Below are 17,979 nucleotides of genomic sequence, written 5' to 3'. Positions count from 1 at the left end.
GGGCATTGCTAAAACTTAACTTCTGTCTAAACCTATAACCATCCATTTCAAAAACAGATGCCGCTTTACTTTGCATGGATCCTGACTCACATTTCACTAAAAATGTGATAGTGAAATTACACTGAATAACTAAATTAAATTGCAATGAAAAAAATACCAACAGTCCAAGCATGGTGAGTGATGTGACGAAACATTATTCTGTAAACTTCCCTCTCCTATTGCAATCTGTTAAATAAAAAATAAATAGTGATTCAGAATGTATTATACGATGGATAATTCCTGAATAATGAAGTGGATGCATTAACTGGTAAACCAATGCGTTCGTGTGCCTGGGTTAGCAGCTCATTCACCATTTTTTGCAGGTTCAGACGTATCAAGCCACTAAGGCATACATCTCCCTGCCAATGGTCGATGGCTGGTCCCAACATGGCTGTGGTGAGTTCGTTGGCCTAGTCCCTATGCTCCGATGAGGTCAAGCTCATTGTCATATTTGTCGCCACAACTTTAGATTGATGCCGCCAAGGTTTCCACTCGCTCTCTTCCCTGAATTCTCTTGAAGGACATCCATTCCCATCGCCGAATTCTTGATAGCATGTTCTAAATAAGCTTGCATTCACTCCCTAAGTACTCCTAAACAGCTCTTTGTTCTAATTACTTCCTAAATAAATTAGTTTGTGTCCTGGTACTTCCCTAATCTCTACATTTTAGGCATGCGACTTTTCAGAAAAAATTGGCAGCCTATTCTTATTGTTGCATTCAGATCACTAATGTATAGTGAAAATTGTGTTGTTTATACCACCAATCAAACCATTTGTCTAATTAAACAGAAATACACAATGAAAAAGCAAATATATTAACTAGTTTAGCCATTTAGGTAATCACAAGAATGTCCACTTTACATTGTATAGAGGCTACATCAGTTCAGTATGAAAAAAGGAACACAATCAGTTAACTTTGCAAGTACATCAGTTCACCTTGAATAAAATACAGAAGTGCACCGTCAAGATTTCCATCTGTTCGCTTATAAAAAACATAAAGTTGGTTGTGTAAAGAAAACCGGAGTACCAATGTCAGCCTAATAGTTCACTAGGTAACTCATATACAAGTGCACTCATTAGAAAAAAAGGTTTATGCATAAGTTCAGACTTGAAAAGGCAGATAGTTTCAAAAGAAGGAAAATTGAGTCCAGCAATTCAGTTTTCATTTTTTGAATTTTTTTGAACTTGTTGTCACTTAACTTACTGTTATATTTCTGTATTTAAGAAATACCATCCTTTTCGTCAGTTGCAGTATGAGTTTGAGAGTGGATGAACCCATACCTGAAGGCTGTGGGCTCCAACTACAGCAATGGTGTCAAATTTCCCATGGCCGGCTCGGGGTCCTGCGACATCTCCCAATTCTCTGAACATCCAGGTTGATCCGTTCATCTACTACAAGCGCAGATCGCTAGAGCTCTAAAATTCCGTATCAGGGTATTTTTTTCATCGGTTCTAAAATTCCCAGAGCATCAGTCCAACAACGTATCGGGGTATACTGTGTTGCTCCTGTGATTTTTTATATGCTTGTATGTACAAAAAAAATGGTACAGTTACTGCTTTGATGTGTTGTGGTGTGAATGTTGTTGATGTTCAAAGTTTGTGTAGAGAAAGACTTCAAAAACTCGTGTCGCCGATGGAATGAATTACTAGAAGTTCAATTTGCTAATATCTATAGTACTGGTTAGAGAAGTTTGGTAGTTCATTTTGCTACTAATGCTGACTGTGTATAGTTCATTTTGCTAATAAATATTCTTCTACACGTCTTTACGTCGGTCGTAGAAACATGTATTCCTTTTGGAAGTTAAGTCAATGTATTTCATCTCTTTGATCGGATTAATGCTTGATTTTGGTGATAGCAATTTTTATCTCTGATATCTTGAAATGAGTCAATAACTTAGATTTGTTTTTTGCTAGCTTTGGAATTGTAAAAACACAACAAGTTCACAATTTAAAAAGTTGTAAGTTCAACACGACGTCCTAGATAAGTTTGGGAAAAAAAGCTAAAAAAAGAAACCTCGCGAAAATTCAAATGGCAAAAGTTTAAGTCATAAAATGAGAGCAGTCCAGAACATTGTTGAAAAAAATGTTAGTTAAAAAAACACACACACAAAACATTTTCTTTAAAAAAATTGTCATTCGGTTTAACGATATATACCATGCAAGTTCGGGGACGATGATACCATAAACAGTTGAAAAGTTACGAGGAAAACCATACAAAAAAACAGAGTAAAGTCTAGTATGTGAAAACACGCTCAGTACAAATCCATACGGACATCCTTCAAGTACTCTTTTTTGCGAACTTTTTGAAAATTACTCTATGAAAAATACATCAGTACAAACGCACACGTAGATCAATACAAGTACTATGTTTTTTCTGACGGAAAAACAACACGATGTGTCTCACCATATTCCAAATTACTCTTAAACGGTTGCGAATTTGAGAAAATGTTCAACATGACTAAGTTTCGCATTTTTGATAGCTTTCCAACGGTATATTATTTGCCCCATTTCAACAAAATTTAAAAAAACCGGGTTCGAAATCAAATTTGACCGTATTCAAATTCGTTTTTAAATTGTAAGGAATTAGAAAAACATTTCAATCCGAAAAAGTTGCGCATTTTCCATAGTTTTCCAACGCCATATTATTGGCATCAATCCGACAAACCGTTTGCAAAAAATCGCGAAAATACATTTCGCCCGGAATTTCACCGTTTTCCATATTACTATTAAATCGTATAGAATTAGAAAAAACATTAGATATATGGAAGATGCGGATTTTCACCAGCTTTCTAACGCCATCTTATTTTCTCAATTCCTACAAACCGTTTGAAAATTGAGTCCAAAATATGATTCGCATTTTCGGTTTTGAAAAAACGGTTTTTTCAAAACTGCTCTTAAACCATAATGATTTTGCAAAAACGTTCAATATACTTGAAATATAGGTGTCAAGAGCTTTCCAACGATATATTACATGCCCCGTTCCGACAAAAAATTTGCAAAAAAAAAAATTGAACTAAAGAAGACGATCTGTTAAACAGAACTGAAAGCATCAGTTCAAACTGCTCAAAAATCATCAGTACAACCGCGTGAAATCATCAGTTCAAGTAGGCTAACAGAATAATATTCTGTTTCACGAAAAAAATAGCCCAGATGTAGGACGACAATTTAGGACACCTAGGTGCCCAGGCTCCTTGCCTTTTCACCACATGATAGCATTTAGATGCGTGCTATTATAACGGGTATAAATGTTAACGGGTTAATTCATTATAAAATTCAGATATAAAATTAATTATTCGTAATCACTAATTTAATACCATAAATAAGACCCAACATTACATGCATGAGAACACTTATTTAGCAATAAATGAAAACATACCATGCATGGAAACGTTCCATTTTAAGGGACATTAATGGGAAAAGGAGGGACAAATCATAAATTAATGCATGAAGGTATATTATAAATGGCAGTTATATTGTACGTGATACGAACTGTGAAATAAATATTGTAATTAGGAGGGTCTGCATATTTATATTTTGATTAACCAACACGTTGGTATCTAGAGTATGTTAATATTTTTATTATTAAAATACCTTGGGTATGTGTATATTTTCATTAGGTATAATACCTCAGATACGTTTATATTCTCTGTAGGTATAATACAATCGGCAAGTACATAGCTTGGGTATGTTTACATTAGGTGTAATACCTCGGGTATATTTTCTTTAGGTATAATACCTCAGGCATGTTTTCTTTATCTATAATATCTCGGTTACGTGTACATTTTCTTTAGGTATAATACCCCCATGTTTTCTTGATGTATAATACCTCAGTTGCGTGTGTATTTTCTTTAGGTATAATACCCCAAGTATGTCTTCATTAGGTGTAATAGCTCGGGTATGTATATATTTACATTAGGTATAATACCTCATGTATGTATATATTTTCATGATGTACAATCGCTCGTATGTGTATGTTATCATTAGGGATAATACCCCAGGTATACATACTAAGGTATAGGGAAAAGATTTAAAAATACGAAGGAAAAAGGTTGGAGGTATGTGATAATTATACGTGTTATTGTCATATAAGTATTTAAACGAGAATTTCGGTCCGATTATTTTGCTTTTTTGCCAAATACATTTCTACAGGATATGTTGTATAGATGCTCATGTTTATAGGAACGTAAGGTATTTTACTTGACCAACATGTATCCACTTATTAAAAGCAATATAGTTTCCGTACATTTATTGGTATATACCAATAAATTTCACATCGAGGTATTTATATACAGAGGAGTTTAAGTATGCTCTTTTTTTAGGGACCTGAGTATCCAATTACAAATATATTTGACTACATATGTAGGTATCTAAAACGAAGAATAAATCATTGTCTATGTACATACCGAAGTACGAGTATTCAGACTTTTTTAAATGAGACTATTAGAATTTGTTTAAGGAAAGAAATCGTTTATGAGGGAATCAATAGCATGCAATTTTTTGGAAAATAATGTACCATCAATGGACGTGGAGGTATGCATGCATGCAAGCTGAAAATGGAAAGCAAATTATTTGGAAGGTACTAAGAATTATTTGCTAATAGAAAATGTCTTAGCGGGTTAGATCCGAACAAGGTGCCCAGGCACCTAGGTGCCCCAAACAATTTACCTATATATATATAGGAAAATGGGTTAGTACTCCTAGGAGTACATATTCCCATGCCCGTGTGTCTCCTTTATTACGTGGGAAAAATTCAGCCGAAACGACCAAACTCATTGCTTCGATTTTCTAGGTGTTTTTATATGCATCGTTGGACCATCCTATCAATTTGAGTCCTTATCCATCTATCCCATCATCTCATTTGTGGCATGCGGCGGCAGCGGCGACGGCTGGCACGGCTGCGGCGACAACAGCGACGGCTGGCATGACACCGACTGCGGCGGACTACATCACCCTCCAAGAGAAGGAGCTCGCTCGGCAGCAGCCTCCATTGGTAGTTGTTCATCCTCTCATTGATTGGATCCAGTCTTTTGAGAATTAGTACTCAATATGCTGCAGATCTTTTGAGAAACACAAAAGAGGATCCGATGTAATACAAAAGGAGCATGATCCATTTTATTCCAGAGGTACGTTCATGTGTTATCAGTTGGGGTCCAGCTTTCATTCTGACGACAACTTCTCCATCTCCCCAACAACAAACAGTATTTCTTGTGGATAAGTGGTGGAGGGCGGAGGCCACGGTACACATGATGTTCTTGGTCACCGACCATCCTCTAGGTGTTGACCTGAAGTAATTGTTTTTTGTATCTATCCTACATGATTTCTGCAAGCGGTTTCCTTTTGCCATTTTTTGTGACCTGTGGAAGTGATGAATGTTATATCTACAGAGCAGTAGCATCGATGGCCAAGGGTGCAGCGCAAAGATGATAGCGGCCGATGGCGGTCTGACCTCCTGTAATCAAGCACATGTCGTGACGCAAATTTGAACGTGTGCACATAGCCACCGCTGATGCATATACATGAATGCTTTATCATGTACTGTATGAATGGAATGACTATAGCAGGTTTCTTTGCACTTTTGCAAACAAGCCATTTTTGTTACCAGTGATCAAACATGTGCATACTTCTTCTTACGTGTATACATATACTCTTTTTTGGTGAATAAATTCTTATGCGAGCTTACCATACTAATTTTTCTTTTTCTTGATAACACAGTATATACTCTTTGATAAAAAAAGTATATAATTGATAAATAATGTGGTATATACTCTCAGATACAAAAATAACATATATACTCAATCACAATTTTGCAATATATACTCTCTTGTATAACGAAGACATATATTTCCTCATAGATGATGTAGTATATACTTCTTTAGAAAAAAAGTATATACTCCCTCAGAAAAGATGTGTTGCATACTCTCCCATAAGATTTTAAGTATATACTTCCTCACAAATGAAGCTGCACGCACTTACTCACAACATGTAGTATATACTTCCTCAAAAAAGATCAGGTATATGCACTTTCATAAAACAGAAGCATATACTTCTTAAAAAAATGTAGTATAAACTATCTTGTATAAAAATAGAGTATATACTATCTCACGACAGAAGCATATACTCCCATATCTACAGAAATAAAAAAAGTATAATACTCAGTACAATAGAATCAGAGTAGTATAGACCCGTCAAACAACTAACAACCAGATTAGATAAATGGATTAGCATGCACCGTTCCATCTTTTTAGGGAGTAGCTACGCATACAAACTAAATTTTTTAGTCTTTTTTACTAATTAGCACGTCCACACCTTTAAACCTTATCCATTGTGAGTGGGAGTACATACTCTTGGGAGTACAAAAGAGGATATATATATATATATATATATATATATATATATATATATATATATATATGGATCTTCTCCAACACATAGTGCTTGCCAAAAAGAAAAAGTGTAAAAAGGAAAGGTGATGATCATCATGACTCTTGCATTAAGATAGAAGGTGAATAAAAGATAGGCCCTTCGCAGAGGTAAGCAGAGGTTATCATGCACTTTTACGGTTGGATGCACAAAATCTTAATGCCAAAGAATGTCACTTTATATTGCCGCTTGTGATAAAGAACTTTATTATAAAGTCTGTCACTTTTATTTCTTCTATATCACAAGTTTGTATAAAGCTTATTTTCCTCACACTAAAAGATCATACATGTTTAGAGGGTAATTTTTATTGCTTGCACTGATGACAACTTACTTGAAGGATCTTACTCAATCCACAGGTAGGTATGGTGGACTCTCATGGCAATACAGGTTTGTGGGATTTTGGAGGCACAAGTAGTATCTCTACTTGGTGCAAAAGATTTGGCTAGCATGGGATGATAAGCAATCTCAACATGTTGGAGGATCCATGACAATATAACTTCTATTCGGATATAAAGAAACATAACCCATTATGTTGTCTTCCTTGTCCAACATTAACCTTTTAGCACATAATATTTTAATGTGTGCTCACAATCATAAAAGATGTCCAAGATAGTGTATTTATATGTGAGACCTATCTTTCTTTATTACTTCCTATTAACTGCAAGAATGACCAAAACTATGTTTGTCAACTCCCAACAAATTTCATGTGACATACTTCTTATATGTGAAGTCATCACTTCCCATAAGATCATTATATAATCTTTTTTATTTCCTTATTTCTTTCTTTTTCTCAAGATCATAGCAGGAAAGCAAAGCCCTCAACTCAAAACTAATCTTTATTATATAACTCTCGGACTAGATTACATAGAGGGAACACAAAGCATAACTCAAAGCTAGATCACACTAAAACTTTATTCTACTAAACCGAGATATAACCAAAAGGATCAAACTAAGAAAAATGATAAAGGTAAAGATGTGGTGGTGAAACGATACAGGGCCACCTCCCCCAATCTTGGCACAAGCCAAGGGGAGTGCCCATACCCGTATTTAGGTCTCTTTCTTCGGAGGCGGTGAAGTTGGAGTTGTTGATGATGAAAGAATCTTATCCCCCGTCTTCCAAGGCATAGGTTCACCATCGTAGAAAGATGAACGAGTCTCCAAGATCCTCAAATCTGCAGCCAAACTCATCCTCTTAAATCTGTATTCATACTCACAGTTTTGGTTTTGCAGGTCATAGATCTAGGCTTGGAGATGCTCGATTTTCTCATGAAGCTTGAAGATGGCCTCTCCGATGTTCTTGGCGTCCAGCTGGTGGTCACGGGTAAATTCCGTGATCATGGAGTGATTGGAGTTGTGTCCGTGTTCCACCATCCCTTGACACTTGAAGACTTGCCGCTCCATTGCTTCGAGCCTTGTCTCCACGCTTCCGGTCCTCTTTGGCCCTTGAACATCGCGGATGTGTAGCACCCCTCACACATCTCAATCATTTAAGGGTGTTGCAACACCTCTGAGAGGTAGGGATTCATGACCTTCTCGAGGAACTTGTCCTTCGGAGCACTTGGGTACGTCATAGCAATCTGGACCTGTCAGAAAAATAGCTCGAAACAAGAACAGGGGATTTTGTCGTGGTATGGTGGGGAAAACCTTTGTGAGATTATATAATGATTTTTTACCAACCAAAAGGAGTGTTCTATAAGAAAACGAAGTCTGGAGGGCAGACGAGGTGGCCACAAGCCAGGGAGGCGCGCCCATAGGGCTTGTCGCCTCCTCGTGCGCTTTTTGGACTATTTTTTATTTTCCTAATTTTTAAATATTCCAAAACGGAGTAAAATTGTCATTGGAAAATTTTTGGAGTCGGTTTACTTACGTATCACATACCTATTCCTTTTCGGAGTCTACAACATTCTGGTAGATATCCCTTATGTACTCCTCCGATGTTATGGTATTAATAATATTGGTTTCAACATTTATGGGAGTACCTGAGATATAATGTTTGATTCTTTGCCCGTTTACCACCTCCGGGTTAGTGCCTTCGTCTTTGTTGATTTTGATGGCACCAGAACGATAAACATCCTCGATTATGTAAGGACCTTCCCATTTGGAGAGAAGCTTTCCTGCAAAAAAACCTTAAACGAGAATTGTATAACAAGACATGGTCGCCTACATTAAATTCATGCTTTTGTATCCTTTTATCATGCCATCTTTTAACTTTCTCTTTAAACAATTTGGCATTCTCATAGGCTTGGGTTCTCCATTCATCAAGTGAGCTAATATCAAATAACCTTTTCTCACCTGCAAGTTTGAAATCATAGTTGAGATCTTTAATTGCCCAATGAGCTTTATGTTCTAGTTCGAGTGGTAAGTGGCATGCTTTTCCATAAACCATTTTGTCATGGTTTTGTGACGACAGATGCCCTGGTGAAAGGACTTAGGTGTGGAGCCATCGCGGCGTAAGTTAGCTTGAAGGGGTTGAATGGAACAAAGGACACAAGGTTTACCCAGGTTTGGCCCCTCACAACAAGGTGAAAGCCTACTCCTACTTTTGATGACTATAGCTTGAATATCAATTACAGGAGAGCGGAACTACTTGACCTAGCTCTCAATCAATTATTTCTTGAGTTAACCCACCGCAGGGTCTCGCCTTTATATACACAGGTCGAGGCCCTGTGCTTACAAGAGTCCAAGTCAGATCACACAACGTGACCAACTTGGTTTCTAAGTTGCCCTGCCTTGTTAGGCAAGTCGCCATCGTGGCGGCTCACACCATCCATGTGATGACTCTACCTCCAGGTCTTGGGCCTTCAACAAGCCCACCTTGTAAACCGCCACCAGTCTTCATACTTCATCTTCTTGGATCTACTTGGGATTTCTTTATTAAGAGTCACCAATGGTGTAACCCGGACCCACCTGGGCGGGTCACACCTTGGGGTTACATCCCCAACATTAGGCCCCAGATTGATTTGAACTTGTTTATGTTAATCTTCACTACTTCAGGTTGGCAAGCCTTCTTTTCCAATGCTTAACCTTGAATGAATCATTGTAACCCGCCATGACGTCATGTGAAGTAAATCCAGAGAAAAGCCATGACATCACCACAAATCTTTTTCTCATTAATTGGTCGTTTGAGAATCGAGGCGCCTCCACTGTTGAGATAATCTCGATTTCTGCGCCTGCCATTTATGGTTTCCCTTTTTCCCTTATAAATAGGCACGACGGAATTCCTTTTTAACTTTTACCCCCTTCGCTTCCACTTCTTCTTCCTCCTCGCGACCTCCGCCACACAAGAGCTCCGCCACTCTGACCATTCTTCACCAGCGACTCCAACAAGGGCCGCTGCATCAACCTGACCGGACTAGAGAACCGCAGTGCACTCCCGCTCTTCAACAACACCGCCAGGTATCATTTCATCGACATTCAACCAAGTTTCACCCAAGTGCATCAATTCTCGTATAGAAAATATAACTCAATCCATGAACTAGGAAAAAATGATGTGGTACTTGTTCGAGCTCTTATTGTGCATCCAGCACCGATATTTTTCTCTTCGAAATCCCTGCATCACCTGCTATTTTTCCGCCACTGAACCTTAGGTTTAGCAATTGTTCTTCATTTTCAAAGCTGCAGTAGATCCAAAATTATAGGCATAAATTGTGAAACTTGTTTGTCCCATACTTAGCAAAATTTCATAAATCCCAGATTTGTAGATAACTGCCCTGCCAATGTTATTTGGGCGTCTTAGATAATAACTTTGTAACCCGCCAGCCTCTAGCCGGCTTAATCATGAATCTGTAACCCACCAAAAATTCCAAACATGCTTATGCAACTTGACCCGCCAATATGCTACTCATATCTTGATAATTATATTCCATGGTTAAGGTATCTCTTAGCTGCAGCTGACCCTCCCGTCATCGTACAGGCGGCTTATGATTTATTCATAACAATGATCAATTGTATATCCATAGTTAGTTTGCAGCTATTAAACTATCATTTTTAACCATTAATCAACTTATCAACGTAGTATTAAATCATCACGCTATATCTCTAGGCCGTAGCTTTTAAACCGTCAAAAATGACTATTGTCAACTAGGAATGTTCCCTAGTTACCAAAGAAACCCTTAATGATTACGTAGGCCAAGGCCTATTGGCGAGTCAGCAAGAAATTGGATGGCGAGTCAGCAATGGGGAAGTAATCCCTACTCCTGCCGAGGATGAAATTGTGGTCTTCACTGATCACATACTCAGAGGGTTTACCCCACCCGGGTCTAAATTCTTTCAGGACCTCCTCCACTACTTCAACTTGCACCCTCAAGATATAGTTCGAAACTCGGTATCCAACATCTACCACTTTCAAATCTTCTGTGAAGTTTATCTGCAAACAACACCCACTGTTCCCTTGTTCAAGGAGTTCTTTTATATAAACTGCCAGACTGAATGTCAAAATGGTCCAAGTCAAGAGTTAGGTGGAATCTCTATTCAGAGACGAAGAGATAACAATTTTCCTTCCACTTCCTTACCAAGTCACCCAAATGGATGGGTGACCACCTGGTTTTATTGTAAAAATACTGCTCCAACAATGGAAAATCCTTTGCCCGGGTTTAGAGGTGAGCATGTTCCAACGGATTTTGACTCGCCAAGAAAGATTATCCCAGAAGAGCATGCAGAGGCCCTCCCATTCCTCTCCAAGGCCAAAGCTTTACTAGCTCATGGGTTAATTGGAGTTGACTTGACCCGGTGATGGGTCTCTTGGAAGATACTCCCCTTAAGCCGTTGTCCCGGCCTAATGTATGAGTACTCTGGCGAGCCAAATGACCCTCAATGGTACATTGAAGACAACTTTACTGCTGAAGAAGTCTTTAAAACCATAAGGACTTTGCTTGGCGAGTCTCAGGAGAACTGCAATAAAGTTGGTCTACCGCCCTTCCTTAAACAAAATCCAGCTCCACCAGTGAGTATTTACCTTTATCTGGTTCAATACAGGTTAATTCTGCATTTTCCATTGTTTAATATTTTTTGTACTTGTCCAAGCTAACTCTGCCTTATGGACCAAGAAACTACAAGCCGCCGCCCTAGTCAAGAAGCCTAAGACCAAAGCCCGTGCTCCGGGCCGCCGTAAAAAACAAACGGCAGAAGATCTTCTCAAGCTGGATGACTCGGAGGTAGAACTCGACTCCCTTGGTCGTCTTTTTATGCAACTTATTGATGCCGACTCTTCTTGGGATGACGCGGAGACAAGCCAGGCTGATGCAACAGAGGTAATATATGTCTCCTCCAACTCAAACCCTTTGCCACGAAAGAAAACTCAACAGGTCGTCTGGAAAGTAAGATTTTCTCATCCTCTTGCTCATTTGGACCCCAATTTTCTTTTGAAGAAGCAGCAAGATAACTCAGGACATATGACTCGGAGTGACGGTACTCAAGACCTCAACTCCGGCTTACCCAACACTCCTACCCCTCGCAAGCGTCAAAATGAGGTGCCTCATAGTCCAACTCTTTCTCTTTCGAAGGCTAGTCTCTTTCGTCAACCTCTTAATCCTTCCGATTCAAATTATCAGGGAACACTTCCATCATCCGGCGACTCTAAAGGAACTCAAATGCCCGTCTTCAAGGTTGCCCATGGGTAAGCATCTCTACTTGTTCATAAATGACTTGTAATGACGTATACTCACGAGCTCTTGTATCTTTGTTATAGAGGCGTAGCGAAGGCAAGTAAAAACCAAAGGTGGGCGGCTCTTCAGAAGACCCAAAGACCGCTGAGCAGGAGAAGCAAGCACCCAAGGCCCCGGAGGCTTCAGTTCAAAACCCTTAAGATCTTACCAATAACCTGCCGCCACTTGCTGACACTACCATCTTTGAAGCAATGGATGCTGAAATAAATCTAGCTATGGGCCATGAGCCACCAAGCCCTAAGCCGGCTAGCCCTGCCAAGCTGACTGAGGAGATCTCCCTTAATAAGAAATCTGATGATGTGACTATCACTGGGACAGCTTTTACATCGCCAGGAGCCTCAACTATGCTAGCCAAGCACAACACTAAGGAAGAATCTCCTGCCTATCAAGGTTGGAAAAAGCGGTAGGCGTAAGTGAGGCGGTTGGCCTTCGCCTAGTGCCTAGGCGGTGCCTAAGCACCCTAGGCGCGGCAGGCGGTATTATAGTTTTTACTATTAAGGTGTGTTTGTTGTTATTATATGTGTGTCGATATTAATTTAGGGAACATAAATAAGTTAACTAGTCCCTCTATCCATCTATATAGGGCCTAATGCTTTTTTCGAGACTAACTTTGACCACATGTTAGAGCAGTACTATATGACATGCAAGTTACACAAAGCATATAGTCAAGTTCCTACGTGAAAGGAGCTTCCAATGATATAATATTCACATTATACATCTCAAATACTGTTAATCATATAAATATCCAAAGGCATTCTCAAAATACACATTATGCCCTATATATATGTATTGAGGGAGTACCATCTACTGCCATTGGGATATGGCCCATTTAGCATATCAGTTCAATATGGCATGATTTCTCACTTGGGTAGACAATTCCTTGCTTGCCCTGCCTAGACTTCCATTTATGCCCTAGGCGAGGCGTCTGGCCATTGCCTAGCGCCTTAGTGTGCCTAAGCGCCTCCTAGGCACTGCCTTTTCCAACAGAGCCTGCCTTAGAAAAAGGCAATGCCAAGCTGGACCTGGAGAGCTACTCTTCCTTTAGTGCAGGCGACATATATGTCGTCTATTTGAGCCGTCTTAATACAAGTCGTGATACGGAGGTTGGGCTTGTTCAACTCAGGAGGGAGAAACATGAGGTATGAAACCATCCCTCTCCTCTTTAGCCTTGCTGACATACTTATATTCATAGTAGCCCCCAAGTATAGAGCATGGGAAAATAATGAGTATGCTATAGACTTGTAATTTTTCCCAAAGTGTAGCTCCCAAAGGCCGGCTTAACTTAACAAGATGATCCAGGACTTAATAGTCACTTAAGAAATCTAGATATATAGCTCCCAAGGGCCGACTTAACTTAACAAGATGAGCCGGGACTTATAGTCACTTAATAAATCCAAATATGTAGCCCCCAAGGGCCGGCTTATCTTACCGAAGTGAGCGGGTCATAATTAGAATTAAAATGACCTACATTAGCCCCCCAAGTGCCAAGTATATTTCTGGCAATGTGCTTGGGACTTAAGTTAATTATATCACTTGCTCCTTGTGTGGTAACCATTTTCTCAATTTTGTATTTCAGGAAATGTTGAAGGAGCAGGAGTCACAGCTTGGCGACTTAAGAAAAAATATAGAACTGCAGCAAATAGAGTCTTCCAAAGCCGACTTAAAGTTGAAGACTACGCTAAAAGAGATTGAAAAAATTAAGGTGGGGTTTGATGCTGAGAGAAACGCCCGGGAAGCTGACAAGGCTACCCTGCAGAAAAGAGCTAAAGATGCTGAAGCTGCGCTTAAGCCGTTGACTGACGAGCTTGCCGACTTAAAGCAACACATAATCCAGATGACAACCGCCATCTTCGGTATGTTAAACATTTGCACTTCATTATGTTGTTTTAATACTTCTTTGACCCGCCTAGTGTTTCATAATAGATAATATTAACCCACCTGGCGACACTTGAACATGCCCCAGAAGCGCCAATCTTGGCCAGCACATGTTGCTTAAACTTAAAGTGGTGTATTCATTGGCCGAACAATTATATGTTGGGACACAACATAGTCTTGCAGCTTTATCAGGCAGAAAGAAGCCTCCAACTCTGATCAAGACAGCCTTAGAGCAACTATCAACATCGCCGGCTCAAATTGAAGATATTAAACTATCAGCCGCCCGAGCCAAAGCCAGTGTTGCTCTAGGCCAGGCGAAAGAGTGGCAATCAGAGCTTGACCCGGAAGAGATAGCCACCGGATGTACAGTGTTCAAGGATGATGGGTCTGTCGGCGTTCTGGGAACGGGGGTACCCAGACATGCCTGCATGCGGCCTGCGGCGTGGCTCAAGGAGTGGCCCAGTGCAGCCCATCTTCATCAACACAAGCTCAAGCCCTCGCGAGGGGCCAAGCCTCGTGGGGCGGACGACAGGAAGCTTCCTCAGGCGCAGCCTCGTCAGGCTGGCTCGTGAGGAGGCAGAGAGATCAAGGCGGGGCACCTCACGAGGTGCCTGTGACGCAAGCCATGACGACCAAAGCCAGGCGGGCGCCAGGTGGGCGCCGGCCTGCGCAGATTCCTTGTTTCCTCTTTGGTGCAAAGGGGGCAACCGCAGGCAAGGGTATCAAGCAAAGGCAACCATTTTGGTGCAACAAGACCAAGACCAGCAGAACGGCAGGATGGAGGTCATCGTGGAGCCCAGGAAGGCGTCATTGTCAGAGTCTTTGGCAGGCGAGGACCAACTTTCGTCAGGATAAGTGTACTAGATGTTCCCCTTCAAAATGGCCAATTGTTGGCGCCCTTCCCACTCAATATTTGCGAAGAGGGACAGGGCCTCGCCCTATAAATAGAGCTAGCCACCATAGCATAGAAAAGGAAGATCCTAACCTGGAAGAGACCAGACGAACCTTAGCCAGAACCACCAACACAAGAACTCCTCCCCTCGTGAGGCAGTTCTTCCTTTGTATTGTTCATCATCAACCCCTGAGGCAATCCACCACACCACAAACTAGACTAGGGTATTACACCACAATGGTGGCCCGAACTAGTATAAACCTTGTGTCCCTTGTGTTGTTCTTCGTGTAGTTTAGGTCCTTTGCGAGGCGACGAGACGTAAGTTGGTAGGGGTAGAGATCTCCGCGCGCACCCCCGAGTTCAAACCTTGAGGGTCTGCCGGAACCCGAAATCCGACATTTGGCGCGCCAGGTAGGGGTGCGCCGGAATCTTTCCTCCGCCACCTCGCGTTCCGTCGCATCATCGTCATCATGTCCGGGGACCCAACGGCAACCCCGACCCCTGGGTGGCCTGGCCTGCCCGCACCGAGCCGCCCGCCCAGGGAGACCTCAACCTTGTGCCCCAGGCAGCCCGCGGTCCGTAGGGCTCTACGGGCCGCGGGCGACGTGGCCAGGCGTCACCAGCTCTCACGCCGCCGCAGGTGCGGTCGGCAGCAAGGGCCTCAAGCCACGCCGCACACATCGCCGTACACCCGTCGGGAGCAGGCGAACTCAAGGGCCGCGCTCACGGTGGCCCGAGAACTACTACGATGCAGGCTGCTGGAGGGCGGCCACGACGTGCTACTGGAGCGGGTGGCAGAGCTCCTGGGCTCCGCCGCCTCGGGGGCTTACCCCTTATGCGCCCAGCTGCCACCTCAGGTTCAGGGTGGACCACACGGAGGCCCCATACGCGCCCGCGTAGCTCCGGGCGGGTTCCAATGCCTCCCCAACGCCAACCTGGCCATCAGCGTTGGGCTACCAACAGTGCCGGCTCCGCCTCCGACCAGCGAAGGGGAATTCACTACAGCCCACGGTCCCGGCAGGCCACCATGCTACCACCCCCAAGTTGGCACCTCGAGCAGGACTGCATGGCACGCAGGGCACTATAACGAGGCATTCGGGGCGGCGGCCCCAGAAGCGTATGTGCCCCACATGGTGGATCAAGGGCGCGCGCTGGAAGAAGATCATGGCTCGTTCCTCAGCCCAGGCTGGGGGGAAGAGATGCCGGAAGCTGAGCTCTTTCAGGAGCCCCAGGAGAGCCTCGTCAACCGCGCTGGAGGCAGCGACTATTGGGTACCGCTAATTCCTCAGGAGCAAGCTTACGCTAACCATGGGTCACAGGAGGTACAGGTCGCCGCGGTAGATGGCTGCCCCAATCCAGCAGCTTCCTACCTGTTGGGGATATAACTATTGAGTATAAACCGCCCGGGAGGGGCCGGTTTACACTCAACCGTATTGAAGCCCACAAAGATTAGAAGATGGCGCTTTATTATGAAACTTAGAGGCCCGAAGCCCAAAGGCGGATTAGGGCCCATATTGGTAAACCTCCATAGTCATGTAACTTGTGTTGTAAGATAAGGAAGGGAGAGACCGAGCCGAACACTTGTATGAGTCGGCCTCGGGACTCTGTAGACCGGCCGGGCGTCAACCCGTGTATATAAGGGGACGACCCGGTGGCGGTTCAGGGACAAGAAACACAACTCGATAGCCAGGCATAGCTTGTTTAGCTCCCTGGTCATCGAGACCCCAATAATCCCATCACAACTAGACGTAGGCCTTTACCTTCATCGAAGGGGCCGAACTAGTATAAAATCCCTCGTGTCCTTTGTCCGGTTTAACCCCTTTAAGCTAACCCGTCATGATGGCTCCACAACTAAGTTCTTACTCGAGGACATCTGATGTGATATTTCCACAACAGTTGGCGCCCACCGTGGGGCTATCGCACGATGGTTTCGAGTTCTTGAAGGGTAGCTTTGAAGGACTCAAAGGATACGTGGCGGGCCGGATGACCAAGAGTCGTCGCGGCAAGCTCTACATCGATGATGCAGGCTGGGGCCCCGAGGCCGGCTCAATCGAGTATGGGTATCGGGTTCCCTTCAGCGGAATTCACGTCTTCATCGGCAAGATCGGCGGACCGGGCCCTGAGCCGGACATCTGCACCGACCTCGTCGAAACGGCTCAGTGTGCAAGTCCCGCCCGGATTCAGCCTCCCATGAAGCATGCGTTCGTAGGATGTGTCCACGGGATCGGATCTGAACCGGTGTCTGAGGGTGACACGGTCGCTTATTCCGATGGCAAATCATATACAGAAACCGAATCCTTGTACCAAGTTCAGGATGGCATGTTTGAAGGGTATTCTGATGGCACTAGTATTCTGGAATTCCTTGAAACGCCAAACCACGTTGGAATCTTCATGGCTGGAACACAGCCCACCTTGCAAAATTCTACTGCGGCAGCGTCTGGACCAGTAGCAGGGGCAGGAGGCTTCGTGCGCCGGCCGGCTCAAGTTCTCTCCGGTTTGATGGATGCCCGGGCGGCCTTGTTGACCACAGCAGTTACACCAGCAACGCAGGATCAGCACAATGCAGACATTGCCAGTCTGAAGGATCAAATAACGTAGGCCAAAGCGGACTTAGCAGCTGAAGAAACCAGGATGGCTGAGGAGCGAGCCGCTTTAGATGCTCAGGCACAGAGGATTCAAGCCGAAAGTCATCAACTTTTTATGGATCAGAATGCTTCAAATCAAGTATTCTGGAGGAGACATCAATCTCGCCTGTTGCCGAATTACAATGCGATGAACCTCTTTGAACACCAGGAGCAGGAACTAGTAACCCAACAACAGTAAACTAGAATACCGATCCAATGACCGGGGCGCCAGATCAACCTCACGTGATGGGTCCACCTCAACGTACGGACAACCCACCGCGGTATACCACACCACCGTCGGGTCACTTTTCTACCCCATTGGATAATATGATAGCAGCAGCATCCCGGTTGGCTGCTATTCTGATCGAAGGTGAATCGCCGACAGCGGTTGAGACACGGCGGGCCAGGGATCTTCTACAAACAGCTTTGACACAGCAGCAAGCTTATTCATACAGCCGAGACAGGGT

General features: G+C 43.0%; 1 long non-coding RNA gene across 2 annotated transcripts; it reads left to right on the top strand.

Moving 5' to 3' along the window:
• The first annotated feature begins 4,896 nt into the window (after positions 1 to 4,896).
• On the top strand, positions 4,897 to 5,701 carry LOC123041162 (uncharacterized). Of its 2 annotated transcripts, none has more exons than XR_006418392.1 (3): positions 4,897 to 5,161; positions 5,238 to 5,312; positions 5,423 to 5,701. It is a non-coding gene; the product is annotated as an uncharacterized lncRNA (long non-coding RNA). The 2 variants fall into 2 exon arrangements; XR_006418393.1 differs by having other exon boundaries at positions 5,238 to 5,325.
• Positions 5,702 to 17,979: the final 12,278 nt, after the last annotated feature.

This window comes from Triticum aestivum, chromosome 2B, assembly GCF_018294505.1.
Source record: "Triticum aestivum cultivar Chinese Spring chromosome 2B, IWGSC CS RefSeq v2.1, whole genome shotgun sequence".
NCBI classification, from domain to species: domain Eukaryota; kingdom Viridiplantae; phylum Streptophyta; class Magnoliopsida; order Poales; family Poaceae; genus Triticum; species Triticum aestivum.
Note: the sequence above shows the minus strand (reverse complement) of the source record. Positions and strands in the feature narration are given on the sequence as shown.